Here is a 15,562-nt window from a genome sequence, read left to right on the forward strand (position 1 = left end):
AAGGATCCATTCTTAGCAACGAATGTCTTGCCTTCGGATCTGTGATAGAAGGTGTACCCAACAGTTTCCTTTGGGTATCCTATGAAGACACATTTCTCCGATTTGGGTTCGAGCTTATCAGGTTGAAGCTTTTTCACATAAGCATCGCAGCCCCAAACTTTAAGAAACGACAACTTTGGTTTCTTGCCAAACCACAGTTCATAAGGTGTCGTCTCAACGGATTTTGATGGTGCCCTATTTAACGTGAATGCAGCCGTCTCTAGAGCATAACCCCAAAACGATAGTGGTAGATTGGTAAGAGACATCATAGATTGCACTATATCCAATAAAGTACGATTATGACGTTCGGACACACCATTATGCTGTGGTGTTCCATGTGGCATGAGTTTGTGAAACTATTCCACATTGTTTTAATTGAAGACTAAACTCGTAACTCAAATATTTTACCTCTGCGATCATATCATAGAAACTTTTATTTTCTTGTCACGATGATTTTCCACTTCACTCTGAAATTCTTTGAACTGTTCAAATGTTTCAGACTTATGTTTCATCAAGTAGATATCCCCATATCTGCTCAAATCATCTGTGAAGGTCAAAAAATAATGATACCTGCTGCAAGCCTTAATATTCACCGGACCACATACATCAGTATGTATGATCTCCAACAAATCTGTTGCTTGCTTCATTGTTCCGGAGAACGGCGTTTTAGTCATATTGCCCAAAAGGCATGGTTCGCAAGCATCAAGTGATTCATAATCAAGTGATTCCAAATCCCATCAGCATGGAGTTTCTTCATGCGCTTTACACCAATATGACCTAAACGGCAGTGCTACAAATAAGTTGCACTATCATTATTAACTTTGCATCTTTTGGTTTCAATATTATGATTATGTGTATCACTATGATCGAGATCCAACGAACTATTTTCATTGGGTGTGTAACCATATAAGGTTTTATTCATGTAAACAGAACAACAATTTATTCTTTTACTTAAATGAATAACCGTATTACAATAAACATGATCCCAGTCATATTGTTGGGGAACGTAGCAGAAATTTTAAATTTTCTACGCATCACCAAGATCAATCTATGGAGTCATCTAGCAACTAGGGAAAGGGGAGTGCATCTACATACCCTTGTAGATCGCGAGAGGAAGCGTTCAAGGGAACGGGGTTGATGGAGTCATACTCGTCGTGATCCAAATCACCGATGACCAAGTGCCGAACGGACGGCACCTCCGCGTTCAACACACGTACGGTTGGGGAAGACGTCTCCTCCTTCTTGATCCAGCAAGGAAAGGAGAGGTTGATGGAGATCCAGCAGCACGACGGCGTGGTGGTGGAAGCAGCGGTGATCTTGGCAGGGCTTCGCCAAGCTCCAACGAGAGAGAGAGAGAGAGAGAGGTGTTACGAGGGGAGAGGGAGGCGCCAAGGGCTTTGGTGTGGCTGCCCTCCCTCCCCCCACTATTTATAGGGCCCCTAGGGAGGCGCCAGCCCTAGGAGATCCCATCTCCAAGGAGGGGCGGCGGCCAAGGGGGGGACTTGCCCCCCAAGTCAGGTGGGGCGCCCCCCACCCCTAGGGTTTCCAACCCTAGGCGCAGGGGGAGGCCCATGGAGGGCGCACCAGCCCACCAGGGGCTGGTTCCCCTCCCACTTCAGCCCATGGGGCCCTCTGGGATAGGTGGCCCCACCCGGTGGACCCCCGGGACCCTTCCGGTGGTCCCAGTACAATACCGATTACCCCCGAAACTTTCTCGATGGCCAAAACTAGACTTCCTATATATAAATCTTTACCTCCGGACCATTCTGGAACTCCTCGTGATGTCCGGGATCTCATTCAGGACTCCGAACAACTTTTGGGTTACTGCATACTAATATCTCAAAAACCCTAGCGTCACCAAACCTTAAGTGTGTAGACCCTACGGGTTCGGGAGACACGCAGACATGACCGAGACGACTCTCCTGTCAATAACCAACAGCGGGATCTGGATACCCATGTTGGCTCCCACATGTTCCATGATGATCTCATCGGATGAACCACGATGTCGAGGATTCAATCAATCCCGTATTCAATTCCCTTTGTCAATCGGTATGTTACTTGCCCGAGATTCGATCGTCGGTATCCCAATACCTCGTTCAATCTCGTTACCGGCAAGTCACTTTACTCGTACCGTAATGCATGATCCCGTGACCAAACACTTGGTCACATTGAGCTCATTATGATGATGCATTACCGAGTGGGCCCAGAGATACCTCTCCGTCACACGGAGTGACAAATCCCAGTCTCGATCCGTGTCAACCCAACAGATACTTTCGGGGATACCTGTAGTATACCTTTATAGTCACCTAGTTACGTTGTGATGTTTGGTACACCCAAAGCACTCCTACGGCATCCGGGAGTCACACGATCTCATGGTCTAAGGAAATGATACTTGACATTGGAAAAGCTCTAGCAAACGAACTACACGATCTTGTGCTATGCTTAGGATTGGGTCTTGTCCATCACATCATTCTCCTAATGATGTGATCCCGTTATCAATGACATCCAATGTCCATAGTCAGGAAACCATGACTATCTATTGATCAACAAGCTAGTTAATTAGAGTCTCGCTAGGGACATGTTATGGTCTATGTATTCACACATGTATTATGATTTCCGGATAACACAATTATAGCATGAATAATAGAAAATTATCATGAATAAGGAAATATAATAATAATAATCATTTTATTATTGCCTCTAGGGCATATTTCCAACAGTCTCCCACTTGCACTAGAGTCAATAATCTAGTTACATTGTGATGAATCGAACACCCATAGAGATCTGGTGTTGATCATGTTTTGCTCGCGGAAGAGGTTTAGTCAACGGATCTATGACATTCAGATCCGTATGTACTTTGCAAATATCTATGTCTCCATCCTGAACATTTTCACGAATGGAGTTGAAGCGACGCTTGATGTGCCTGGTCTTCTTGTGAAACCTGGGCTCCTTGGCAAGGGCAATAGCTCTAGTGTTGTCACAGAAGAGAGTGATCGGCCCCGACGCATTGGGTATGACTCCTAGGTCGGTGATGAACTCCTTCATCCAGATTGCTTCATGCGCTGCCTCCGAGGCTGCCATGTACTCCGCTTCACATGTAGATCCCGCCACGATGCTTTGCTTGCAACTGCACTAGCTTACTACCCCACCATTCAAAATATACACGTATCCGGTTTGTGACTTAGAGTCATCCAGATCTGTGTCGAAGCTAGCGTCGACGTAACCCTTTACGACGAGCTCCTCGTCACCTCCATATATGAGAAACATATCCTTAGTCCTTTTTGGGTACTTCAGGATGTTCTTGACCGCTGTCCAGTTTTCCATGCCGGGATTACTTTGGTACCTTCCTACCAAACATACGGCAAGGTTTACATCAGGTCTGGTACACAGCATGGCATACATGATAGACCCTATGGCTGAGGCATAGGGGACGACACTCATCTTTTCTCTATCTTCTGCCGTGGTCGGACATTGAGCTGAGCTCAATTTCACACCTTGCAACACATGCAAGAACCCCTTCTTGAATTGATCCATATTGAACTTCTTCAATATCTTATCAAGGCATGTGCTTTGTGAAAGACCTATGAGGCGTCTCGATCTATCTCTATAGATCTTGATGCCTAATATGTAAGCAGCTTCTCCAAGGTCCTTCATTGAAAAACACTTATTCAAGTAGGCCTTAATACTGTCCAAATGTTCCATATCATTTCCCATCAAAAGTATGTCATCCACATATAATATGAGAAATGCTACAGAGCTCCCACTCACTTTCTTGTAAACGCAAGCTTCTCCATAAGTCTGCATAAACCCAAACGCTTTGATCATTTCATTAAAGCAAATGTTCCAACTCCGAGATGCTTGCACCAGCCCATAGATGGAGCGCTGGAGCTTGCATACCTTGTTAGCATTCTTAGGATCGACAAAACCTTCCGGCTGCATCATATACAATTCTTCCTTAAGGAAGCCGTTAAGGAATACCGTTTTGACGTCCATTTGCCATATCTCATAATCATAGTATGTGGCAATTGCTAACATGATTCGGACGGACTTCAGCTTCGCTACGGGTGAGAATGGCTCATCGTAGTCAACCCCTTGAACTTGTCGATAACCCTTAGCGACAAGTCGAGCCTTATAGATGGTAATATTACCATCCGCGTCCGTCTTCTTCTTAAAGATCCATTTATTCTCTATCGCTCACCGATCATCGGGCAAGTCTGTCAAAGTCCATACTTTGTTTTCATACATGGATCCTATCTCGAATTGCATGGCTTCAAGCCATTTGTTGGAATCTGGGCCCGCCATTGCTTCTTCATAGTTCGAAGGTTCACCGTTGTCTAACAACATGATTTCCAGGACAGGGGTGCCATACCATTCTGGTGTGGAACGTGTCCTTGTGGACCTTCGAAGTTCAGTAGAAACTTGATCCGAAGTACCTTGACCATTATCATTAACTTCCTCTCTAGTCGGTGCAGGCACCATAGGAACATCTTCCTGAGTTGCGCTACTTTCCGGTTCAAGAGGCAGTACTTCATCGAGTTCTACTTTCCTCCCACTTACTTCTCTCGAGAGAAACTCTTCCTCCAGAAAGGACCCGTTCTTGGCAACAAAGATCTTGCCTTCGGATCTGAGGTAAAAGGTATACCCAATGGTTTCCTTAGGGTATCCTATGAAGACACATTTTTTCCGACTTGGGTTCGAGCTTTTCAGGTTGAAGTTTCTTGACAAAAGCATCGCATCCCCAAACTTTTAGAAACGGCAGCTTAGGTTTCTTCCCAAACCATAATTCATACGGTGTCGTCTCAACGGATTTAGACAGTGCCCTATTTAAAGTGAATGTAGCTGTCTCTAGAGCGTATCCCCAAAATGATAGCGGTAAATCAGTGAGTGACATCATAGATCACACCATATCCAATAGAGTGCGATTACGACGTTCGGACACACCGTTACGCTGAGGTGTTCCAGGCGGCGTGAGTTGTGAAACGATTCCACATTTCCTTAAGTGCATACCAAATTCGTGACTTAAATATTCTCCCCCACGATCTGATCGTAAGAATTTTATCTTTCGGTCACGTTGATTCTCTACCTCATTCTGAAATTCCTTGAACTTTTCAAAGGTCTCAGACTTGTGTTTCATCAAATAGACATATCCATATCTACTTAAGTCATCAGTGAGAGTGAGAACATAACGATAGCCACCGCGAGCCTCAATGCTCATTGGACCACACACATCAGTATGTATAATTTCCAATAAGTTGGTTGCTCGCTCCATTGTTCCGGAGAACGGAGTTTTGGTCATTTTACCCATGAGGCATGGTCCGCACGTGTCAAATGATTCGAAATCAAGAGACTCCAAAAGTCCATCTGTATGGAGCTTCTTCATGCGTTTGACACCGATGTGACCAAGGCGGCAGTGCCACAGATATGTGGGACTATCATTATCAATTTTACATCTTTTGGTATTCACACTATGAATATGTGTAACATCACGTTCGAGATTCATTAAGAATAAACCGTTGACCAGCGGGGCATGACCATAAAACATATCTCTCATATAAATAGAACAACCATTATTCTCGGATTTAAATGAGTAGCCATCTTGTATTAAACGAGATCCAGATACAATGTTCATGCTCAAAGCTGGCACTAAATAACAATTATTGAGGTTTAAAACTAATCCCGTAGGTAAATGTAGAGGTAGCGTGCCGACGGCGATCACATCGACCTTGGAACCATTCCGAACGCGCATCGTCACCTCGTCCTTCGCCAGTCTCCGCTTATTCCGCAGCTCCTGTTTTGAGTTACAAATATGAGCAACTGCACCAGTATCAAATACCCAGGAGCTACTACGAGTACTGGTAAGGTACACATCAATTACATGTATATCGCATATACCTTTAGTGTTGCCGGCCTTCTTGTCCGCTTAGTATTTGGGGCAGTTCCGCTTCCAGTGTCCCTTTCCCTTGCAATAAAAGCACTTAGTCTCAGGTTTGGGTCCATTCTTTGACTTCTTCCCGGCAACTGATTTACCGGCCGCAGCAACTCCCTTGCCGTCCTTCTTGAAGTTCTTCTTACCCTTGCCTTTCTTGAAACTAGTGGTTTTATTGACCATCAACACTTGATGTTCCTTTTTGATTTCCACCTCCGCTGATTTCAGCATTGAAAATACTTCAGGAATAGTTTTCACCATCCCCTGCATATTGTAGTTCATCACAAAGCTCTTGTAGCTAGGTGGGAGCGACTGAAGGATTCTGTCAATGACCGCTTCGTCCGGGAGGTTAATGTCCAGCTGGGACAAGCGGTTGTGCAACCCAGACATTTTGAGTATGTGCTCACTGACAGAACTATTTTCCTCCATCTTACAACTGTAGAACTTGTCGGAGACTTCATATCTTTCGACCCGGGCATGAGCTTGGAAAACCATTTTCAGCTCTTCGAACATCTCATATGCTCCGTGTTGCTCAAAACGCTTTTGGAGCCCCGGTTCTAAGCTGTAAAGCATGCCGCAATGAACGAGGGAGTAATCATCAGCACGCGACTGCCAAGCGTTCATAACGTCTTGGTTCTCTGGGATGGGTGCTTCACCTAGCGGTGCTTCTAGGACATATGCTTTCCTGGCAGCTATGAGGATGATTCTCAGGTTCCGGACCCAGTCCGTATAGTTGCTGCCATCAGCTTTCAGCTTGGTTTTCTCTAGGAACGCGTTGAAGTTGAGGTTGACATGAGCGTTGGCCATTTGATCTACAAGACATTTTGCAAAGGTTTTTAGACTAAGTTCATGATAATTAAGTTCATCTAATCAAATTATTTAATGAACTCCCACTCAGATAGACATCCCTCTAGTCATCTAAGTGATACATGATCCGAGTCAACTAGGCCGTGTCCGATCATCACGTGAGACGGACTAGTCATCATCGGTGAACATCTTCATGTTGATCGTATCTTCTATACGACTCACGTTCGACCTTTCGGTCTTCTGTGTTCCGAGGCCATGTCTGTACATGCTAGGCTCGTCAAGTCAACCTAAGTGTATTGCGTGTGTAAATCTGGCTTACACCCGTTGTATTCGAACGTCAGAATCTATCACACCCGATCATCACGTGGTGCTTCGAAACAACGAACCTTCGCAACGGTGCACAGTTAGGGAGAACACTTTCTTGAAATTATTGTGAGGGATCATCTTATTTAAGCTACCGTCGTTCTAAGCAAATAAGATGTAAAACATGATAAACATCACATGCAATCAAATAGTGACATGATATGGCCAATATCATTTTGCTCCTTTTGATCTCCATCTTCGGGGCGCCATGATCATCATCGTCACCGGCATGACACCATGATCTCCATCATCGTGTCTTCATGAAGTTGTCTCGTCATCTATTACTTCTACTACTATGGCTAATGGTTTAGCAATAAAGTAAAGTAATTACATGACGTATAAGTTGACATGCAGGTCATAAATAAATTAAGACAACTCCTATGGCTCCTGCCGGTTGTCATACTCATCGACATGCAAGTCGTGATTCCTATTACAAGAACATGATCAATCTCATACATCACATATATCATTCATCACATCCTTTTGGCCATATCACATCACACGGCATATGCTGCAAAAACAAGTTAGACGTCCTCTAATTGTTGTTGCAAGTTTTTTACGTGGCTGCTATAGGTTTCTAGCAAGAACGTTTCTTACCTATGCCAAAACCACAATGTGATATGCCAATTTCTATTTACCCTTCATAAGGACCCTTTTCATCGAATCCGATCCGACTAAAGTGAGAGAGACAGACACCCGCTAGCCACCTTATGCAACTAGTGCATGCCAGTCGGTGGAACCAGTCTCACGTAAGCGTACGTGTAAGGTCGGTCCAGGCCGCTTCATACCACGATGCCGCCGAATCAAGATAAGACTAGTAACGGCAAGCAAATTGACAAAATCGACGCCCACAACAACTTGTGTTCTACTCGTGCATAGAAACTACGCATAGACCTAGCTCATGATGCCACTGTTGGGGAACGTAGCAGAATTTTTAAATTTTCTACGCATCACCAAGATCAATCTATGGAGTCATCTAGCAACGAGGCAAAAGGGAAGTGCATCTACATACCCTTGTAGATCGCGAGCGGAAGCGTTCAAGGGAACGGGGTTGATGGAGTTGTACTCGTCGTGATCCAAATCACCGATGACCAAGTGCCGAACGGACGACACCTCCGCGTTCAACACACGTATGGTTGGGGAAGACGTCTCCTCCTTCTTGATCCAGCAAGGGAAGGAGAGGTTGATGGACATCCAGCAGCACGACGGCGTGGTGGTGGAAGCAGCGGTGATCTCGGCAGGGCTTCGCCAAGCTCCAACGAGAGAGAGAGGTGTTACGAGGGGGGAGGGAGGCGCCAAGGGCTTTGGTGTGGCTGCCCTCCCTCGCCCCACTATATATAGGGCCCCTTAGGGGGGCGCCGGCCCTAGGAGATCCCATCTCCAAGGGGGGCGGTGGCCAAGGGGGGGGACTTGCCCCCCAAGTCAGGTGGGGCGCCCCCCACCCCTAGGGTTTCCAACCCTAGGCGCAGGGGGAGGCCCATGGGGGGCGCACCAGCCCACCAGGGGCTGGTTCCCCTCCCACTTCAGCCCATGGGGCCCTCCGGGATAGGTGGCCCCACCCGATGGACCCCCGGGACCCTTCCGGTGGTCCCGGTATAATACTGATTACCCCCGAAACTTTCCCGATGGCCGAAACTGGACTTCCTATATATAAATCTTTACCTCCGGACCATTTCGGAACTCCTCGTGACGTCCGGGATCTCATCCGGGACTCCGAACAACTTTCGGGTTACCGCATACTAATATCTCAAAAACCCTAGTGTCACCGAACCTTAAGTGTGTAGACCCTACGGGTTCGGGAGACACGCAGACATGAACGAGACGACTCTCCGGTCAATAACCAACAGCGGGATCTGGATACCCATGTTGGCTCCCACATGTTCCACGATGATCTCATCGGATAAACCACGATGTCGAGGATTCAATCAATCTCGTATTCAATTCCCTTTGTCAATCGGTACGTTACTTGCCCGAGATTCGATCGTCGGTATCCCAATACCTCGTTCAATCTCGTTACCGGCAAGTCACTTTACTCGTACCGTAATGCATGATCCCGTGACCAAACACTTGGTCACATTGAGCTCATTATGATGATGCATTACCAAGTGGGCCCAGAGATACCTCTCCATCATACGGAGTGACAAATCCCAGTCTCGATCCGTGTCAACCCAACAGATACTTTCGGGGATACCTGTAGTATACCTATATAGTCACCCAGTTACGTTGTGATGTTTAGTACACCCAAAGCACTCCTATGGCATCCGGGAGTCACACGATCTCATGGTCTAAGGAAATGATACTTGACATTGGAAAAGCTCTAGCAAACGAACTACACGATCTTGTGCTATGCTTAGGATTGGGTCTTGTCCATCACATCATTCTCCTAATGATGTGATCCCGTTATCAATGCCATCCAATGTCCATAGTCAGGAAACCATGACTATCTATTGATCAACGAGCTAGTTAATTAGAGGCTCACTAGGGACATGTTATGGTCTATGTATTCACACATGTATTATGCTTTCCGGATAACACAATTATAGCATGAATAATAGACAATTATCATGAACAAGGAAATATAATAATAATCATTTTATTATTGCCTCTAGGGCATATTTCCAACAATAATTGCTTTGTTAGTATGCTTGAAGTATTATTATTTTCTATGTCAATATAAACTTTTGTCTTGAATCTTTCTAATCTGAATATTCATACCACAATTAAGAAGATTTGCATTGAAATTATGCCAAGTAGCACTCTGCATCAAAAATTCTCTTTTTATCATTTACCTACTCGAGGACGAGCAGGAATTAAGCTTGGGGATGCCTGATACGTCTCCAACGTATCTATAATTTTTGATTGCTCCATGCTATATTATCTACTGTTTTGGACTATATTGGGCTTTATTTTCCACTTTTATATTATTTTTGGGACTAACCTATTAACCGGAGGCCCAGTCCAGAATTGCTATTTTTTTGCCTATTTCAGTGTTTCGGATAAACATAATATCAAACGGACTCCAAACGGAATAAAATCTTCGGAAACGTGATTTTCTCACCGAACGTGATCCAGGAGACTTGGACCCTACTGCGAGGGATCAAAGAGGTGGTCACGAGGGTGGGGGCGCCCCCCCTAGGGCGCGCCCCCTGCCTCGTGGGCCCCTCGGTGCTCCACCGACATACTCCTTCCTCCTATATATACACACGTACCCCCAAACGATCAGAACAGGAGCCAAAACCCTAATTCCACCGCCGCAACTTTCTGTATCCACGAGATCCCATCTTGGAGCCTGTTCCGGAGCTCCGCCGGAAGAGGGCCGTCATCACGGAGGGCTTCTACATCATCCTAGCCCCTCCGATGAAGTGTGAGTAGTTTACCTCAGACCTTCGGGTCCATAGTTAGTAGCTAGATGGCTTCTTCTCTCTCTTTGAATCTTAATACAAAGTTCTCCCCCTCTCTTGTGGAGATCTATTCGATGTAATCTTCTTTTTGCGGTGTGTTTGTTGAGACCGATGAATTGTGGGTTTATGATCAAGTCTATCTATGAATAATATTTGAATCTTCTCTGAATTCTTTTATGCATGATTGGTTATCTTTGCAACTCTCTTCGAATTATCCGTTTGGTTTGGCCAACTAGATTGGTAGTTCTTGCCATGGGAGAAGTGCTTAGCTTTGGGTTCGATCTTGCGGTGTCCTTACCCAGTGACAGAAGGGGCAGCAAGGCACGTATTGTATCGTTGCCATCAAGGATAACAAGATGGGGTTTATTTCATATTGCATGAATTTATCTCTCTACATCATGTCATCTTGCTTAAGGCGTTACTCTATTTTTAACTTAATACTCTAGATGCATGCTGGATAGCGGTCGATGAGTGGAGTAATAGTAGTAGATGCAGAATCGTTTCGATCTACTTGTCACGGACGTGATGCCTATATACATGATCATGCCTAGTTATTCTCATAATTATGCACAATTCTATCAATTGCTCAACAGTAATTTGTTCACCCACCGTAGAATACTTATGCTCTTGAGAGAAGCCAGTAGTGAAACCTATGGCCCCCGGGTCTATTCTCATCATGTCAATCTCCATCACTTTTATATTGTTTTGCTATTTACTTTGCTTTTACTTTTTACTTTGCATCCTTATATCAAAAATACCAAAAATATTGTATCTATCAGATCTCACTCTCGTAAGTGACCGTGAAGGGCTTGACAACCCCTAATCGCGTTGGTTGCGAGTAGCTATCGCTTTGTGCAGATACGAGGGACTTGAGCGTGGGCTCCTACTGGATTGATACCTTGGTTCTCAAAAACTGAGGGAAATACTTACGCTACTTTGCTGCATCATCCCTTCCTCTTCGGGGAAAACCAACGCAAGCTCAAGACGTAGCACTTACAAAACTGCGTGTGCGCCGTGAAGATGTCGTGTGTGTGTGTGCTGATGTGACGGCAACGTGACAATGCGCGTGCAGATTGCTGAAATCTGAGATGGGCTCTAGGCCCATATTGCAATTTCTGAAAAATCTCTAAGGGCCCATGTGGGTTATATGGCACTAGGTGTATTGGGAAGTTTAGTCCCACCCCGGAAGTGGAAGGAGAGTTGGAGTGGTTTATAAGGGTTTCTCTTCTACATGCTATTGGAGCTTGAGAAGAGAAGAGGCCCTCGCGCACTCCTCCTCCGCCGCCCGCCTCGCCACACCACGCCTCGCCTTGTCACGACGCGCCGCGGGTTGCGGGATTGAGCCGAGCCGAGCTCACACCTACGCGCTTATTTTTGCCAGTCACTAACGGAGAGTTTTCTGACAGCTGGGCCACGATCTGAGACGTCGGATCGTGGGCTGTCACGGACTCGGACGTGGGTCGAGCCCACGTCTCTCCACGCGGCTGCGCCTATAAGTATGCGGTGTCTCCTAACCCTAGCCGCCCACCGTCGTTCCTTCGCTGCTGCTGCCGCCGGTGACTCCATCCCGTCCGCCGCGTACACGGTCGACGGGAGAGCAGGTCTCCGAAACCACGCCCTTCTGGTTCCTGTACGGGGTGAGGGGCGAATAGGTTTTTGGGCAGCGATTACGCGACTGCTCGCTTCCGATCGTCTACTTCCTCTACGTCCGCGTCGCCTTCATCATCACCATGTCCACCGACACCGACCGTGCCGCCGCCGAGAAAGCTGAAGCCGACAAGAAGGCCGCCAAGGACGCCGCTGCTGCCACCAAAGCCGCGGCCTCTGCGTGGCCTACTGGAGGGTATAACTCGTTTATCCCGCTCCTGATTATTTTCATATTAGCAGTACTAGCAGTACGTGTAGATTTGTCTACTGTTTGCTTAGTACGTGCATGTTTAGATCAGAGTCACTACGTCATCAACTTAGTCAATGCCATGCTAGTGATTTACTCATGGATTAATTTAATCGAAAAATTGCCTATTTACTCAACAATCCAAAAACCTATTATGTGTAGGAATTTCTCGGCAAGTGGCTTTGCCGCTGCACTGAAACCGGATAAGTTTACCGGTACATACTTCAAGCGTTGGCAGACTAAGACCACGTTATGGATCACGGCTATGAACGTGTTCTGGGTCACCAGTGTCTCCACGGGAACGATTGCTCCTGAACAGGAGAAGGCGTTCAAGGAGGCTACCGTTGTGTTTCTCGAAGCGGTTCTTAGCGTGATCGGAGATAAACTGGTCGACGCATATTTACATGTGCATGTCGCCAAGGACTTGTGGGAGGCGCTCGAATCTAAATTCGGGGCCGCCGATGCAGGGAGCGAGATGTATATTATAGAGCAGTTCCACGATTACAAGATGGTTGAAAACCGTCCTGTATTGGAGCAGGCTCATGAGATAATATGCATTGTTAAGGAACTTGAGCTTCTCAAGTGCGAGTTACCGGGCAAGTTTGTCGCGGGCTGCATAATCGCTAAGCTCCCTAATTCCTGGAGGAACTTTGCCACCACTCTGAAACATCAGAGGCGTGAATTCTCTGTGGAGGATGTCATTGGCCATCTGAGTGTTGAGTAGAATTCGAGGGCAAAAGACTCGCACGGAAAAGGGGCCGAAGGGACTTCTGTTGCCAACATGGTGAACCATAAGAACTTCAACTCCCACAAGTCCAAGGGAAAGAACGGTGTCCAACACAATACCGACTTTAAGAAGAAGGGTAAGAAGACCTTCAAGAAGAACAAGAAGGACGAGGGCTGCTTTACTTGTGGTTCGGTTGAACATTGGGCCAACAAGTGCCCAAACAAGTACAAGAAGTCAGGAGAGGACTCCAAGTCTGTCAACATGATTGTGGGCAACAATGAGAATGGTGCATCTGGGTACGGTAATTTATTTACTGTTTTTTCAGTGTTTCAACCCAATGATTGGTGGGTGGACACAGGTGTAGGTGTTCATGTGTGTGCTGACATTTCATTGTTCACTTCTTACCAGGTCACAGGTCACGGGTCCGTATTGATGGGGAATGGCGCGAGTGCTTCTGTTCATGGTGTTGGCACGGTCGATCTGAAGTTTACTTCGGGAAGGATCGTGCAGCTGAAGAACGTGCAGCATGTCCCCGCCATCAAGAAGAACCTTGTTAGTGGCTCCCTTCTATGTAGAGAAGGGTTTAAGTTGGTTTTCGAGTCTAATAAATTAGTTGTTACAAAATATGGACTCTTTGTTGGAAAAGGTTATGAGAGCGGAGGGATGTTCCGCCTTTCCCTCGCAGATTTTTGTAATAAAGTCGTGAACCATATTCATTCGAATGTTAATGAATCTGAAGTTTGGCATTCACGTCTTTGTCACATTAGTTTTGGTGTTATGACGCGGCTAGCCAAGTTGGATTTAATCCCGAGTTTCACTTTAGCCAAAGGTTCTAAGTGCCTTTCATGTGTGCAAGCTAAGCAACCTCGCAAGCCTCATAAGGCCGCGGAGGAGAGACACCTGGCACCATTAGAACTCATACATTCTGATCTTTGCGAGATGAATGGTGTGTTGACTAAAAGTGGAAAGAGATACTTCATGACATTGATAGATGATTCCACTAGATATTGCTATGTGTATCTGTTAAATACTAAAGATGAGGCTCTACACTACTTTAAAATCTATAAGGCAGAAGTTGAAAATCAACTTGAAAAGAAAATTAAACGAGTCCGGTCAGATCGTGGTGGAGAGTACTTCTCGAGTGAGTTTGATTCCTTCTGTGCGGAACACGGCATTATTCATGAGAGGACGCCTCCCTATTCACCCCAGTCAAACGGGGTTGCCGAGCGGAAAAACCGTACTCTAACTGATTTGGTTAACGCCATGTTAGATACATCGGGTTTATCCAAGGCATGATGGGGGGAGGCTATATTGACGGCATGTCATGTCCTGAATAAAGTTCCGACAAAGGATAATGAGATCACTCCCTATGAGAAATGGGCAAAGAGAAGGACGACACTCTCGTACTTGCGCACTTGGGGCTGTTTGGCGAAAGTCAACGTGCCGATCCCCAAAAAGCGTAAGCTTGGACCCAAGACTGTGGACTGCATTAATTTGGGCTACGCTAAGAACAACGTTGGTTATAGATTTCTAGTAGTGAAATCTGAGGTACCTGACCAGAAGGTCGGTACAATTATGGAGTCTAAGGATGCTACATTCTTTAAGGATATTTTTCCTATGAGAGATATGCAAAGCACTTCTAGACAGGAATCTGAGGAGACTCCTGAACCTGCCATCCCTATGGAATATTATGAACAAACACATGATGAAAATCCTGAGGAGGATGACGAGGAAACCCTTGGTAGGGGCAAGAGACAAAGGACTGCAAAGACCTTTGGTGATGATTTCTTCGTGTACCTCGTGGATGATACTCCCACTTCTATTTCAGAAGCGTATGCCTCTCCAGAAGCTGACTACTGGAAGGATGCGGTCCGTAGCGAGATGGATTCCATCATGGCTAACGGGACATGGGAGATCACTGACCGTCCCTATGGTTGCAAACCACTGGGATGTAAGTGGGTGTTCAAAAAGAAGCTTAGGCCCGATGGTACGATTGAAAAGTACAAGGCTAGGCTTGTGGCCAAGGGCTATGACCAGCAAGAAGAGGAAGATTTCTTTGATACTTATTCACCTGTGGCTAGACTGACCACCATTCGAGTATTACTCTCGTTGGCGGCCTCACATGGTCTTCTCGTCCATCAGATGGATGTTAAGACGGCTTTTCTAAATGGAGAGCTAAAGGAGGAAATCTACATGCAACAGCCTGATGGCTTTGTGATAGATGGTCAGGAAAGAAAGGTGTGTAGGTTGATAAAATCTTTATATGGCCTGAAACAAGCACCTAAGCAATGGCATGATAAGTTTAATACAACTCTGACATCTGTTGGTTTCGTTGTTAATGAGGCTGACAAATGTGTATACTATCGCCATGGTGGGGGCGAAGGAGTTATACTGTGCTTGTATGT

The sequence above is a fragment of the Triticum urartu genome, chromosome 5, assembly GCF_003073215.2.
Source record: "Triticum urartu cultivar G1812 chromosome 5, Tu2.1, whole genome shotgun sequence".
Classification (NCBI taxonomy): Eukaryota; Viridiplantae; Streptophyta; class Magnoliopsida; order Poales; family Poaceae; genus Triticum; species Triticum urartu.